Source organism: Perna viridis, chromosome 13, assembly GCF_037379345.1.
Source record: "Perna viridis isolate PV_CMFRI_1.1 ecotype Kerala chromosome 13, ASM3737934v1, whole genome shotgun sequence".
Classification (NCBI taxonomy): domain Eukaryota; kingdom Metazoa; phylum Mollusca; class Bivalvia; order Mytilida; family Mytilidae; genus Perna; species Perna viridis.
The window spans coordinates 18,719,006-18,734,123 of record NC_142457.1 but is presented as its reverse complement, the minus strand read 5'-3'; the positions used below and the strand labels follow the sequence as shown (position 1 = coordinate 18,734,123).

The following is a 15,118-nucleotide window of genomic DNA, read 5'->3' as shown; positions in this document are numbered from 1 at the left end:
GTCATAAATTTAAGGCTTTGTCTATTAGGGACAGAGCTTTCTGTATTTACGTAACAGTCTTTATAAAAATCAGAAGGGAGGTGATTAATGCATGTAATTCATGCATGTCAAAAAACCCACCAAATTCTTTTTTATTTCTTATTCAGAATCAGTTCAGACCGCATAACTAGTCTTAGTTTTTCATTTAGGTGTTGCGCTTTTTAGATGAAATTTATATAGATTGTACATGAAATTAACACTTTGCAAGAGTTATCGTTCTTGATTTTGTTCATCTTGGTTGATTTGGTTGATTTTAGTGGGAGATGAATGTATGATTTCCTAAAAAAATACAAATCTGAATATGAAAAGGACAACTATTGAGTAACAATATAGCATATGTAAGTTGAAAAGGCTTTGTTTGTGTGGTGGGTTTTTCTTCACATTGAAACACTTTAATATGGACTATGTTGTTATATTGTTGTTGTCTCGGGGTCTATGGGAGACCACTTTTTCATGTTTCAAATTAAATTTTGAAATTTTTTAAAATTTCAAATCAAACTCGGAGGGTGTTTCTAGAAAAGCAGAGGACGCTTACCCTACCAGGGCACCTGGTCCATGCTCCCAGTTTTTAGTGGAGTCTGAGTTGCTCATTTGCTTTTGTTACTTTGTATGTATGATTTTAGTTACTTTATGTTCTTTGTTGTGTATGTCTGTTTTCCATGTCGGGTCTTTGTCCCTGGATTACATTCTTTTGATTACTGCTGTATTCTTGGTTCCCCTTGATTACTCTTTGATTACCGCTATAACCTTGGTTCCCTTGATTACTCTATTATGACACACGCTGGAGGGTCTGCCTATAAAAAGGTAAAACAATCACTTAAGTAATTTCAAAAACATGTCACTTCCGTCAAAACAATTTTGAGTCCCTCATGTTTCAAACCATCTGAATATAGAAAATTGCTGACAACATGTCTCAAATGTAAAAAAATTTAGGGGTTCAAATTTACTTTCAACAGTGGGAGGCCCGGGACTTTTTCATGTTTCAAATCATTAGTCTACTTGAGAGGAAATGAAAAGTCCGCTATAAAATGTTAATGGAAAGTCCAGGACCTAGGTATTATATTTTACTACAAAAATGTACTCTACCAATAATTAGATGTGGTTATTATTAATACACGAATTTGCAATAAAAGGCAATCAGATCCATACCTGTCAGCTTTTAAAAATGTCAATGGCATAGTCCTCAGCAACCAAGAAAACCATTGCAGGGGCCTTCAAATTAATAGAAACGTAGTTTTCTTTTTTTCGTTTTTTTTTTTTTATAAAAACAAATTTAATTAATGCAGCACTTTTTTTAATTGTGCTCAATTTTGCTCTTTGAATGTTTAAATTTTGAACTTCTCATGGGAGAAAACCCTCACAAATAGTGACAAAGGCTTGCTCCATATTACCAATGTCATAAACAATACCTGACACAAAAACTACCCAATAAACAATTTTTACTGATGCAGACGGTATAGCTTCGCTTTTTACCCTTTGACCTTTAGGATGCTCTTCTATGGAAACACAAGTCACCTGATCGCACTTCTTTTTCCCGATTGGCCAAATACTGATAACTTAGTGGGGTTTGAAAAAGGAAATTGAAATTGCATACCATGCGTTATTTCCTGATGAAAATTAAAAGTAAAAAAGAACAAATTTTACTGTGTCGTTTTTTTAAAGATAGTGCTTGTTTTCTGTGTTTTCATGATTAACCTCTTTACAGTGGTGGACCAGAGTTATTAATTACTTGATTGCAAGGATACATGGCTTACTTTGTTGGTAATAGGATTGGATTTGACGCGTCATAAGGTAGAAAAATATTGACGAAAGTTGCCAGGATGTTATGGATATTGAGGAACTAATAACCCAAAGGGGAAGTCCAGGAAATGTATGATACGCAACATTGTATGGATTTGGTAGCAGTTTAAGTTTGGTTTTTAAGTAACACTCCATATAAGAATCATGCAAAATGTGAATCATTGCTTGAAAGCCTACATATTTTTATTTTTTTATATTTTGTTTGAAATATTACAGTAGACAGAAATTAACATGTGGCTTTTCATATAACCGTTGTTTGTAGGCGATACAAATTATGTAGAATGTACTGTAGAATTCAGAATTAAGGGAGATAACTGTAAATTACAATAAAGAACAATAAAAACTGTTTGATTTTCAATGTGGATTATCTCTTTAGTGCAGACAAATGGGAATAAATAATTTTACATTTCATTATACAGACCTATAAAGCAACTTTATAACAAAAATAAAAAAAATATGTAGCCTTTTTTTGAGTATTACATTTTACTATTTGATTTGAAAGAAATATTTGGAATTCCTAGTTAGGTGAAGTGATAGTGTCATCTTAAAGCGATGAAAGTGCATGGACTTGCTGGATCCGGGTTTAAAATCACTTTTGTTTTGGACTTGTTAAAATTGAACTGCTGCAGGAATTTTCCACAAATACAGATTGTATGACACTGCCTTAACTTTAGCATGACTATATAGTGCTTTAATTTTGATTGATTTTTTTTTTCAAATAACTGAATGATTTAACTGCTATGGATTCAAAGAACAGCACTTTTTTTTAAAATCCTGGTTTCATGAAAATTTGAGATACCCTGAATTTGAGCAGCTTAAAAACTTTATATTTGAAACAGCAGCTATTTTAGAAATTTTACTTGTTAGATAATACTCTGAATATGATCTGCCTCAAAACTTAAATTTATTTAAAAAAATATTCTGAATATGATCTGCATTAGAATTGTTTAAAAATACATAGAAAATGATCCGTGTTGGAATTTAAAACTTCTTCAGAAATACTTAGAATATGATCTGCATTGAAACTTGGATTTGTTTAAAGATACTCAGAATATGAGTGGTTTCTGAAATTAGCATGTTTATTTAAAGATGCTTGTTAAAGCTAAAAGGAAAGATCAATATTGACAACTAGAAATTAATTACTGGAGCAATTAATTACATGATTATAATTGGATTATTGGCATATGTTTCAAGGACATATCATTGACCTTGAACGCATAGCATTCTGGGAATTAATGGCAGTTCCTATCTGTTAGAAAGACAGGTTTATATGTTGTTTGGACATAGCTGAAATCTCGGTTAGAATTTTGAACTTATGAACTGCCTTTTATGTCTTTAAAAGAGACAGTTGAAAGTTAAAACATAAATAAAATAGTTTCAAAGAAGCATTTTGAAGAACATGACATGCAACATTGAATGAGGTTTCATTTCCTGTTGAGTTTTGTAGAGTGAACATAAGTAATCTACTTATTTATATTTGAAAACGGCTTTTTATGTTTTGATCTTGTCTTGAAGTTACAGGATTTGAAATACATGTACTTGGCATACCATTTGTACCAGTATTTTTCACACTACATGTTAAACGGCTTTGGATGAAGGTGTTACACTGGTGCTTTTTTTGCATTTCACCGTAATCATTTCTTTCAGTAAAGTTAGGGAGTCAATTTCATTGGTTGCAATTTTTGACAAAGGCTAAATATGTACTTTATTTTTAAAAGTAACTTTGGGTGTTCTTTGTATGTAAAACAGACAGAATGATAAAATAAGTAAAGGAAAAATTCGCATAGCTAACATGAAATTGTGTTCCTTTCTTTCAGTGGCTTTGCCAATAGACAGAAATTAACAAAATGCTAGCCTTATTCAAAAGATTAAAAGCAGACTTGGAAACCACTTGTTTGTTTCTTTCATAACTTTCAGAGTTCAATAAATATACTGCTTAAAAAACTCATAGGGTTGAATGCCATTGCAGACAAAATATTGACTTTAAATGAAATCTGCACCAAAGGAATTAATAATTAGAAACATTAATTAATACATTTTTGACAAATCAGTAATATGAAGCCCTTTTGAAAACATTTAAACTTGATATGATAAACATGGAAAAAGTGTTTAACGCTGATTAGTAATTCTTGTAAGAAAGTGTTTGTTGATTTGGCGGATATTAAAATTGTGGTGTTAAATGATATGAAAGAAGCATTTAAATTACAACTTGGGGTCAACGTAATTTATGGAGTTTATGAAATTTGTTCAGTTTTATGAGCTTAGATACATTTAAAAGAGCCAATTGAAGAAGTGTTTATGATCATTTGCAAATATTGGGAATCGGTGATAAGATTCAAATTAAATATTGAAAATATTGAAAAAGGTTGAGATTAGAAGTCAATGATGTGAAAAGAAATTACCACTTGTTACTGTCTGAAGTGTAAATATAGCCGATTTATTGAAAGTAGCGAGATTAAAATGACCTGGAGGAGTTATGGCCCATTGAAGTGCATGGGAACCAACTAGAGCTCCGACACATAGCTCTGTGGGAGATTTAAAGACCTGTGCACTTACATAGGCTTAGAACTTAGTCGGAAGAACTGAAGTTTTTGACTGTTATGGTTATGAGAGATAGAAACTACTTGCAGTCTCAGCTATGTTAGTTAGGTCTTGAGGCCGAAGAAAATTTGAACTTCAGTGTTGGAATATCAGAGAAGTTTTTTTTGCATTGAGGAAGCTGAAACAAAGGATCCAAAGAATATAGCATCAACTTGCAAGGAAGATTTTAATTTTGAACCCCAACTGAAGGAAAAAGCAACAAAAAGAGGAAGCCAGGAAGAGTGACTGGCTCACCCATTCATCAATTATTATTTTAGGTAAGGTTACAATTGACCTTTTGCCATCTTTATTGCCACCATACACCTCTTTGAAATGTTGAGATTTTTAAAGCACTTAATTGAGTAATAATTTATACAATTTTAGAAATTTTAAAGATAAAATAACATCATCAAAAATTGAAATTACGATGAGCAGTTGTTTTGATTCAAGTTAAAAATCGTTCAGGTGAATTATTACGTTTGTCGCTTTGATGTCGATATGAGATGGTTGTTGACATAAATTCTCTTCCCTTAATAGGATGTATATTTCATGTAAAATGAGAAATTTTTTGGTCAAACTGTGACATTTGACCTCTGTTTGTTTCTCTTAGAGGTAATCATTTTTTGTCATTTTGGCTTAATGACCCCAGGGTCATATTTCGGTCAATTGATGGAGACTGCATTGCATGAACTGCATTCGTAATGTTTATATTATTCTAGAAAGGTGAAGAAGTTGTTTAAGGAATAATATTAACATATTCTTGGTAAGAATTTAATTTTTATTTAGGCATATAATTGGTATGAGCTTTTCATCACGTTTTGCATATTTTCATAAATTTTTACCAAAATTAATGATAATTTAAGTAATGGAAGCTTTAACAAAATTTTAATAAAAATTCAGAATTTAAAATCTAGTGGCGATCACAAGAATATTAGACCAGGGGGAAAGGGAAGGGGGGCATTAACATATTGTAAAGATTTTTAAAAGAGAATGAAGGATGCAATTTTTTTACACCGTTTATTCCACCTTTTGGGAATTTTTTATGAAAAGGAGCTTGCAATGTGTATCCACTTACTGAACCTGCTATGAAGTGTTAGTTATCAATATTTTTCTTTTAACTTTCTTAATGCTATATCACACAAGATATTTATATGGTAAAATTGCGCATTTATTTTAAAGAAAAATTTTAAAGCATGTTCCCAAATACCACTTTCCTGAAAATCGACTCCTGTCAAGTTGATTAAATGTTAATGAAAAATATGTTTGGTTCTTATAAAAATGGCCATTATTTTAAGGACCTCTCTTTTATTGTTTTTTATTGTTTTATATTTTTTTCTTTGCCAAATAGTGTACTTTTGTATTTAGAAAATTTATTCTTAGAGGAATATCTGTTAAAGGTCAAGTTTCTCACCTTGAGGAACATTTTTTTTTTCAATTATCTTCTTTAAGTGAAATAAGAAATTTATTAAATAGAGGAAACATTGCGGTTTTACTTGAACATCCTTCCCCAACCCCCCCTTTTCCATTTCACTGACTTGCCCAATTAACAAATCTTATAAGTACAGTAATGGTGTTAAGTAGTTGTCTTAGTAAGAATCATGCAAAATCTGAAAAATGTGATACACCCCAAAAAAGGCTACATATTTTTATTTTTGTAATCAAGTTGTTTTATGGGTCTATACTATGAAATGTGTAATTATTCATTCAAATCTGTCTGCTCTTAGGAGATAATCAACATTGAAAATTCAATAGATTCTGTTGTATTTGAGTGTTATTTACAGAGTTATCTCCCTTAATTTTGAAATCTACAGTGCATTCTATATAATTTTTATCTCCTAAGAACACGGTTTATATGAAAAATTGAATATTTATTCTTGTTTACTATGGCAATTCAAACAAAATATCAAAAATAAAAATATGTAGGCTTTTAACCCATGAATCACATTTTGCATGATTCTTAGCTGGAGTGCTACTTAAAATTCATAATAGTAGAGTATAATATTTTGTTCTTGTTGATTTTTTCATATCCCCTATTTTCTCTTACTGCCAAAAACCTTATGTATTAGATGCTAATGAAGTATATTATACTGGGGTATATTCAATTCTTGTTGAATTGTAACATGTTTCATTAAAATTCACTCCCCCTTTTTTTAATTGGCTTTTACAGCCTAAAAGCTCTCAATGTTTTAAATAGAGTATAAATACAATGTATAGTGCAATATACAAAAGGGGTACAATTAATTCTGGTTTGGGTTTACATACTTTATGGAAAGTCCCCTGATTTTTTTCTTTTTGGCTAATATCCCAATTCTTAAAATAAGGTGCATATAAAACTTGAGAAAAGGTCAACTCCTCCTCTACAACCCAAAAAATCTCCCAATACTAATGTACATAAGGTAAAATTTGTTGAATGGTACATTATTCAAGAGGGGATCTATTTAATTCTCGTTAAATTTTACATACTTTACATATGGTCCCCCCCCTTTTTTTTGCTTTTATCTGAATAAGTTAAATAATGTACGAATAAACTGTGTAGTATAATATTTAAGAAAGGGACATTGAGCTCTGGTTGAATTTTACATACTTGATAAGAAGTCAACCCCCCTTTTTTACAGTCTTAAAATCTCTCCAATACTAATTTACATAAAGTACAAATTTGCTGTATGGTAAATTGTTCTAGAGGGGAATATTTAGTTCTGGTTGAATTTGATGATAAAGGCCTTAAAGGCAGAAAATTATGTTTGTTTATAATTCCACATGAGTTCAGTTTCTATATTTGGACTATTTTGATGTGATTTTACAGATAAAATACCTCTTTTGTAAACTGTACTTTTATTTTTGGAAACATGTTCTTAAAGTGGTATTTATCTTTTCTAATTTCAGTGATTAAGTTTTAAATAAAAAAAAAATATAGCATCAGTAATTTCCCTCTTTTTTTTTAATTGAGTACTTGAATTTTTGCATCTAATTGCAAACATAGATAAAAACAATGTTCATCTTATTAATAATGAATGGTATATTTCACTTTTCTGTTTAAATCTTCAGCCCTTATCAATTTTTTTTTTATGCTGGATCACCTTTCTAATACAGGAAAAAATAAGTCTAGCTATGCAGTGAAGATATAGGAATAAATTCAGTAAAAAACTCCCATTGCTTCCAATGCAAACCCATGTTTTAAGTGATGCCCCTTGTGAATAAACCTTTAGAAATCTCAAGCAGTTTTATGTATCACTCTTTAAGGTTCAAAAGCCAAGTTATCCTTTGCAACTTTCAAAACATAGGGTAATGCGGCATTTTTTTGGCTATTTCCATGGCTAGTTTACATATGTGAAAATGTTCTTAATTTTGACCCTAGCCCTCCCCCCCCCCCCCCACCACTGTTTAACGTGTTGTAAAAAAATCTGAAAAGCAAAATAGAGAACTTGTATTTTCTGATGTGCAAAAATGAAATACCTTTCAAAACATATTTAATCGAAAAAAATGTTATTCAATTCCATGGCCACTGGTCTTCACTTCATGATAGATTGTTCTTACAAAAAAGGGACGGTCCTTTGTCATCACGAATATTTATATCTATAATATACCTTAGTCAAAATGGCTGAAGGTACTCTGATGTCAGTCTATACAAAACCCTTAACATACCAGACATGATTTCTGGAGGTAGACCAAGGGTAAGGGACATAACTCTTAAAATCAGTGATATGTTTGTATAATATTCAATTTCACCAAAGAGTATCATGCTTTTAAACAAAATGAAGTCAGTCAAAGTTACTTTGATGCTTACATGAGAATAATGTAAAATAGTGAATACAAATGTTCCAATGATTTGTAAGAGTTGTGTCCCTTATACTCTAAAAAGTTTCTGAAAACGTGTTGCAAACCAGAAGTGATTAATTCCTTCTTTTTTCCTAAAAATAAAGAATGTGTATTGAACTCCATTTTCTCTATTTCATGAAAGTACACCTTTATAAAATTCCTTTGAACTCTTATTGATCATCTCCAATGGATATCTTTAATTACATTAGAAACTTCTTTGATTAAAAGAAAGAATTTCTTTCAGAATCAAGTTCATTATTGGCTTAGCTAGATTCTTTCTTTCTACTACTAAATCTATTGATATCCAATGATTTGATACTTCCTGTGCATGAAATAGTGATAATTAAGATTAATTAAGAGTTAATTAATTCTTTGATTTTTAAAAAAAAAAAATTATGAACTGCATAGAAAATACAATAAGTATATATCCCTGCTCAAGAAAATCCTGTGGAAAAATTATGATTCCAAATTTTTAGCCACCTCAACAATTTTTTTGACTCTTTTGTCTGCTCATCCGTAAGTCTTTCATTTTGCCATCACAATTGTAGCTTCTTGATGGACATTTAAATTGCTCAAGCAAAGCTTACGTTAAGCACCGCTCTTTTGACTACAAATGCTTCATTATGGGATGTATTACATTTAGTTTTCAGGAGTTATGGCCCCTTCCCAATTTTAACATTTTTTATGTTGGGGTATCTACATTCTACTAATTTATTTCGATTCTAATAGGACTAGTTACTACATATTTTTTAACAGACAGCCTATGAGTTGCAGGAAATGTTGGTCATGTGTTTATTACTGTTTTACCATGGCTGTGGTCTAAAGAGCTTTGAAGCACATTATAATAGAATTTGCCATTTAGGTGTAGAAATTGGCTTTAACTCATAGTTGTACCAGTGTAATATTCATTATGTCCTTTTGCATTAGAAAAATTCTTTACTTTGTACAAATGATAAAAGTAGTTATTTTAAAATTTTCTAGTTAAAATGTGATTATATGGCATTTAAGCCAAATGTTTTAAAGGTACTATTTGGTCATATTTTCTCCACTCTAAATAGAATTAGCTTCATTTAATATTTTCATGGTGGCTGCTTAGTCACCAAATAAGAATAAGAAATTCACACAATGCTGTTGACCTTTTATCAAACACTGAAATATCCATATGTATTTTTAATGTATTGAACATTTTATTATCTGTTTAGCATGATATAGCATATTAATATTTAATTTCTTCATCAAGAGAACATTTTTAGTAATGTTCCTTGTAAGTATCAGGCAGTATGGGAAAATTTGACAGTGAAATTTTTGCAATTATATCACCTGGGCCTGGTTTCATAAAAAATCTGAAGGTGGGATTTTCCTCAAATTCTTCCTCATCTCAAATTTTGACCAATCAGGTCACTTAAAATTGAAGATTTGAGGAATCCTTCTGTTCTCCCTCTGTTTATTTGTCCATTCATGTCAATAAATGAGAAAGTTTGGTGTTTTTTTTTGTTGAATTTTTGTTGCCCCTTTTTATTTTCAATTACATATGAGATTTTAGATTTATTGCCATGTGAATTTAAATACTAAAAAAGGGGGTGCAAATTTGCACCTTAGTTTACTTTATTTTATTAGGTATGATTGTTTTGCAATATAAGCACTTTATGGATTGATTGATTGATTGATTGTTGGGGTTTAACACCTGAGCAGCAATATTTCAGCAATATTCAGGCGATGCACTTCATGGAAGATAACTCTCTAAAAACATTGAAATTGTATTGTAATATGACATACTCCAAAGGTCTTTAGACCACAGCCATAGTAAAACATTGATAATGACCAATGTCAAAGAAGCATGATGGTCTTATTTCTTAAGTCGTAGATAAGTTTAACCCAATTTTCCAGACGTCACAACAAAATTTTGCTTCATAACAGTCGCAATTGGTCCTATTGGAATCCAAATAATTCACATAAACACCATTTTATCACTGCTTTACCATGGGCTGGCAATTTATGTTGATATTTGAAATAATGGGACATAAATGGACATCCTGTGGTAAAACAATGATAGAAAGGAGTTTCCATGATTCATTTTATAAATGACTCTGTGGTACTTTCCATCATATAAGACCAAGTTAATTGCATTTTTTTTTTCAAAGTGAAATGTTTTTATTGACATAGAATATCAAACAGTATCAAAATAATCTGAGAATTTAAAAAAAACAAAACCTTTAATATTTAATTGGAATATATGAAAAAAAGTTATTTTCTTGATGTTTTGAAAGTGGAAGATACATTAAAAGCTGGGTGTGCCTAGATGTTCTTGTATTAAAGAGCACTATTTTCTTTATAAAGAATAATCAAGGGAACCAAGGTTATAGCGATAATCAAAAGAATGCAGTCCAGGGACAAAGACCAGAAATGGAAAACCGACATACACAACAAAGAACAGAAAGTAACTAAAATCATGCATACTAAGTAACAAAAGCAAATGAGTAACTTGGACTCCACTATTTTTGATTGTAAGGAGTGATAATATGTGTACCCCTTTACTTTAAGCAATCCATTTAGGAAACCTGTGCCATGAGTTACATGAGAAAAATTCAAAATAAAAAGTTTTGGATGAAAATAGGAAAAGAAGGAATTTACTTGACTTGTGTGATTTTTTTAAGAAAAAACTTTTGAATGGGACAATAAATTTGTTCAGTGCATATTAAATTTCAGAATAGAGCCATTAAGTATTTATATGCAAACGTTGTTTACAACTTTTATTCAATCATAACACCCATTTTGACCTGTGAACGATAAATAACATACATTCTACGTAAATGAACATCCGTATTCTGTTTCGACCATTCAAAAACTTGTTTTTGTTCCATTCTTTATCAATCATTACCTTCCATAATGATGGGTTATTAGCAAATCAGATTTTTCTTTCATAATATATAATTCAGTTTTGATCAAAAAATGTTCTGCACGCAAAATATCATTAAAGTTTTTATAATGATGTAAGTTGTCTTTGAAAAGTTGTCAAAAGATTGGAGAATTTTACAGATTCCTTTAATGATGTTGTTTCCTCAACAAAGATTTAGAAAAAAGAGATCTCACATTTGCATTTTCTCTTTGAACAGTCAGTAATTTGAACATCTTTCACAAAAATACATGATGAAATGGGTTTATTTTTCTTTGTAAGGAGTGATAATATGTGTACCCCTTTATATTAAGCAATCCATTTAGGAAATCTATGCCATGAGTTACATGAGAAAATTTATCTGAATCATACCTGTTAATCTTTGGAACATATTCTCCCCATTGACACTGTCTTATATTGGAGTTTTTTATGTAATAGGAATTTTTTTTTATGTAAAAACTCAATTAATTAGTATTTTTCGCAGAAAATATAGTAACTTTAAGCAAAAAACCTTCAACAAATCTTTTTTATTTGGGAGATTCTAAATTTTTCATTGATTTTGTAGGAGTCTCCCCCTCCCCCCACTTATGTGGGAGAGTTTACATTTAAGTGTTTTCTTTTTAGGAGCAACTCGGCAGATTTTTGTAAAAAAGTAGAGGTGCACCTGGTCCATGCTCCCATGTTTTAGTGAATCTGAGTTGCTCATTACTTTTGTTACTTTGTATGTATTATTTTGGTTATTTCATGTTCTTTGTTGTGTTTGTCCCTGGATTACATTCTTACGATTTCTGTTAGAATCTTAGTTCCCTTGATTACTCTTTAAGCAATCCATTTAGGAGACCTGGTGATACCACAAGTTGACATGACAAAAAATCATCTGTTAATGTCTGTGACATTAAATAATATTCTGCTCAAGAACAAAATATAAATTTTAATTTTGAAATCCTATAATTTACGTAGTGAGGAGAAATTACATAATCAACTAATTATAAAGTGTGAATCTGTTTCTCTTAATTTTCAATCAAGAAAGTTAAAACTGCTTTCTGTAAAAATCAATTTAACAGGAAAGTTTCACTCTTTGGGAAAAGTTAATTATGTGGTCAAAAGTCAAGAGATGTTGAAATTCTTTCAAAACTGTAGAAATGTTTTTCTGCAGTAGACAACTGTATGTTTCTCTTTTCATTTTCATCTAAATTTTTCTTCTCATTTTTCATTTCTACACTTGAGTATCAGACTGCTACAAATCTGATGGTCATCTGATCTTAATGAGGACATTTACAAATTTCTTTTCAATTTATTTTATAAGACAAAACAGAACTTGCTGCTTAGTACCCCTTTTCCAAATTGTAGACACTATCTTTACCTGATCTTTTCTTTTCTAAACACATTTCAGCATGTTTTTGTCCAGTACACATGTACTTGTTGGAGAGCATCCAATTGACTTCTTTTTGAAAGACCTTTATCATCAAATATCCAAATATAAAATCTCATTGTTTTACTTGTTACAAGTACTTCTCTTTAATTTTCTTTTTTTGCATTCAATTTTCATGATAGCAATTTTCATACAGTGAAACCTGTCTAAACTGAACTTTGGATTGAGAGATTTTTCATACAGTGAAACCTGTCTGAACTAAACTTTTGACTGAGAGATTTTTTTCAGTTAAGGAGGTAGACCTAGAGTAAGGGAAACAACTCTTACAAATCATTGGAATGTTTGTATTCACCATTTTACATCACTCTCATGTAAGCATTAAAATAACTTGGTTTGATTTTATTCTGTTTCAAAGGGAAGCTTGGAATGCTATGGTGAAATTGAATATGGTACAAACATATGGCTGATTTCAAGAGTTATGTCCCATACCCTAGATCTACCTCCTTAAAACAGATGTGCAGTTCACCCAGGTTCAAAACAAATCATAAGTGAAACAAAGGGGCTTCAAGAAGATGTTTGGTTTATGTGGGCTATTGGTTTGTCCAGAGTGTGTTATAGACAGATAACACCATATTTTTTGTCTGCATTAGCTTCTGAACAAAATTAATAATAGAAACCCAGTCTGAAGAAAAATAAACAATGCTATTACAATTCTGTGTCCATTAGATATGTGGCACCTATAACAATATCATAGTATATACTCTATATACATCAAGGAATTATCTTATCACTCCCACATTTTTTTTTGTTTTCTATACAGATTTGAAAAGTAGTCTTAGTAAGAATCAGGCAGTGGGTTTAAAAAAAAAGTCAAACAAAAACTTACAGATCTGGTGTAATTTTTCATTAGTTGTACAATTAGAACTGAAAAATCAGTTTTATAATCTCTGGTTTTAACACAGATTCAAAATACATTGATTCATTTATATAAAGGGACTTTTGAAGATGATAAATTTGACAAGTTTTTGGTTTGTTCAGGGTGACAGGTTTTAATATGTTCAAAAAATTTACAAAAGTTGCATGATTTTACAAGGACTTTTAAAAGATTGTGCATCAATCTCTCATACTATTCAATACAAATGAGATTCTTAAGTTTAAAGATTTCCAAAGTTTGCCTGATTATTACAAGGTCTTTTAAAAGCATGAACATCCATCTCTCACACTGCTTGACAAAAGTTTCAAGGTTTACAAAGTTGGCCTGACTTTTACAAGGACTTTCAAAAGTATGTGCATCCATCCACTTCTCCCGCTGTTCGACAGGAATGAGATTTTTATCTGGATTGTTTAAGCGTGTGAGCCTCTTTATCATATCATCTTTGAAGGTACCTTGTCTGATTGAATTATAAGTGTTAAAATTTTCTCTGTTTACATTTTAATGTGTGGGTTTTTAGGATTTTTACTCAATTTTAAGGGATTTCTTTTATTGAATTAGGAATAATGGTAAGTTGTTTTAAATTAAAAGTTTTATATCTGGCAAAATTATGGTTGTTTAAATTTCTTTGTTTTTTACAATATTTTAATGTATGATTATAAGAACTTTTACTTGTTTTTTTTTCTGAGAATTTGTTTGTGTTTTATCAAATTACTTTAATTGAATGATAAGTTAATAGGTAGGATGTTAAAAAAGTACTGTGAAACCTATACAAACTCTGAATAATCCAAAACCTGTGTAAACCAGGCATCTTCTCAAGGAGGTAGACCTAAGGTAAGGGACACAACACTTACAAATTATTGGAATGCTTGTATTTTGCATTTTACCTCAATCTCATGTAAGCATCAAAGTAACTTAGATTTATTTTTTTTCTGTATCAAATGAAAGCTTAATAGGCTTTGGTGAAATTGAATATGCTACAAACATATCACTGATTTCAAGAGTTATGTCCCTTACCTTAGGTCTACCTACTTAAGTCCAGTCATCTCGGCTTCAATATTTTTTTGTAATCTTTGTAAACCAAACAAATCCCTCAGTTCTGTTTTGCATATAAATCACGGGAGTTAACTTTTTTTTGCTCAAACATGATTTTCTACCATGATGTTATTTGTACAGGGGTATTATTTTGATAGCTAAGCGTCGAAATAAAGTTTTTTTTTCTTATTGACATCATTCTTTTTTATTATTTTATTATTTTATTATAGTATAATGTAGTGAAACCTGTTTTAATAGAAATCCAAAAAAAAGAACAAAAAAAAACCTGTCAAAATGGACTTACCTGTCTAAAACAACCTTCAAGCAAAATCCTGGTCAAATAAGACAGTTGGTCTTTATAAACTGCTTTAGCTAAACAAATCTGTCAGTCCTTAAGGAGGTAGATCTAGGGTAAGGGACATAACTCTTGAAGTCAGTGTTATGTTTGTTTCATATTCAATTTTACCAAAGCCTTTCAAGCTTTTTTTTGAAACATAATGAAATCAGTCCAAGTTACTTTCATGCTTACATGAGATTTGATGTAAAATGGTGAATACAAACGTTCCAGTGGTTTGTAACAGTTGTGTACCTTACCTTAGGTCTACCTCCTCAAGAGATTCTGTTCAGTCCGATTTTACTGTAAATTAACCTA

General features: G+C 30.6%; 1 protein-coding gene across 10 annotated transcripts in view; it reads left to right on the top strand.

Moving 5' to 3' along the window:
• The window catches only part of LOC148599833 (dual specificity calcium/calmodulin-dependent 3',5'-cyclic nucleotide phosphodiesterase 1A-like), a 344,294-nt gene that overhangs the window by 199,755 nt on the left and 129,421 nt on the right, over positions 1-15,118 (top strand). Inside the window, exon 1 of one of the 10 annotated variants that reach the window (XM_088559417.1) lies at positions 4,119-4,697. The exons of 5 other annotated variants lie outside the window; for them this stretch is intronic. The gene's annotated coding sequence lies outside the window, so the exon portion shown is untranslated. Of the gene's footprint in view, positions 1-4,118; positions 4,698-4,922; positions 5,032-15,118 lie in introns of those variants that run through there. 4 more of the 10 variants (XM_088559422.1, XM_088559421.1, XM_088559424.1 and 1 more) reach the window with 4 other exon arrangements.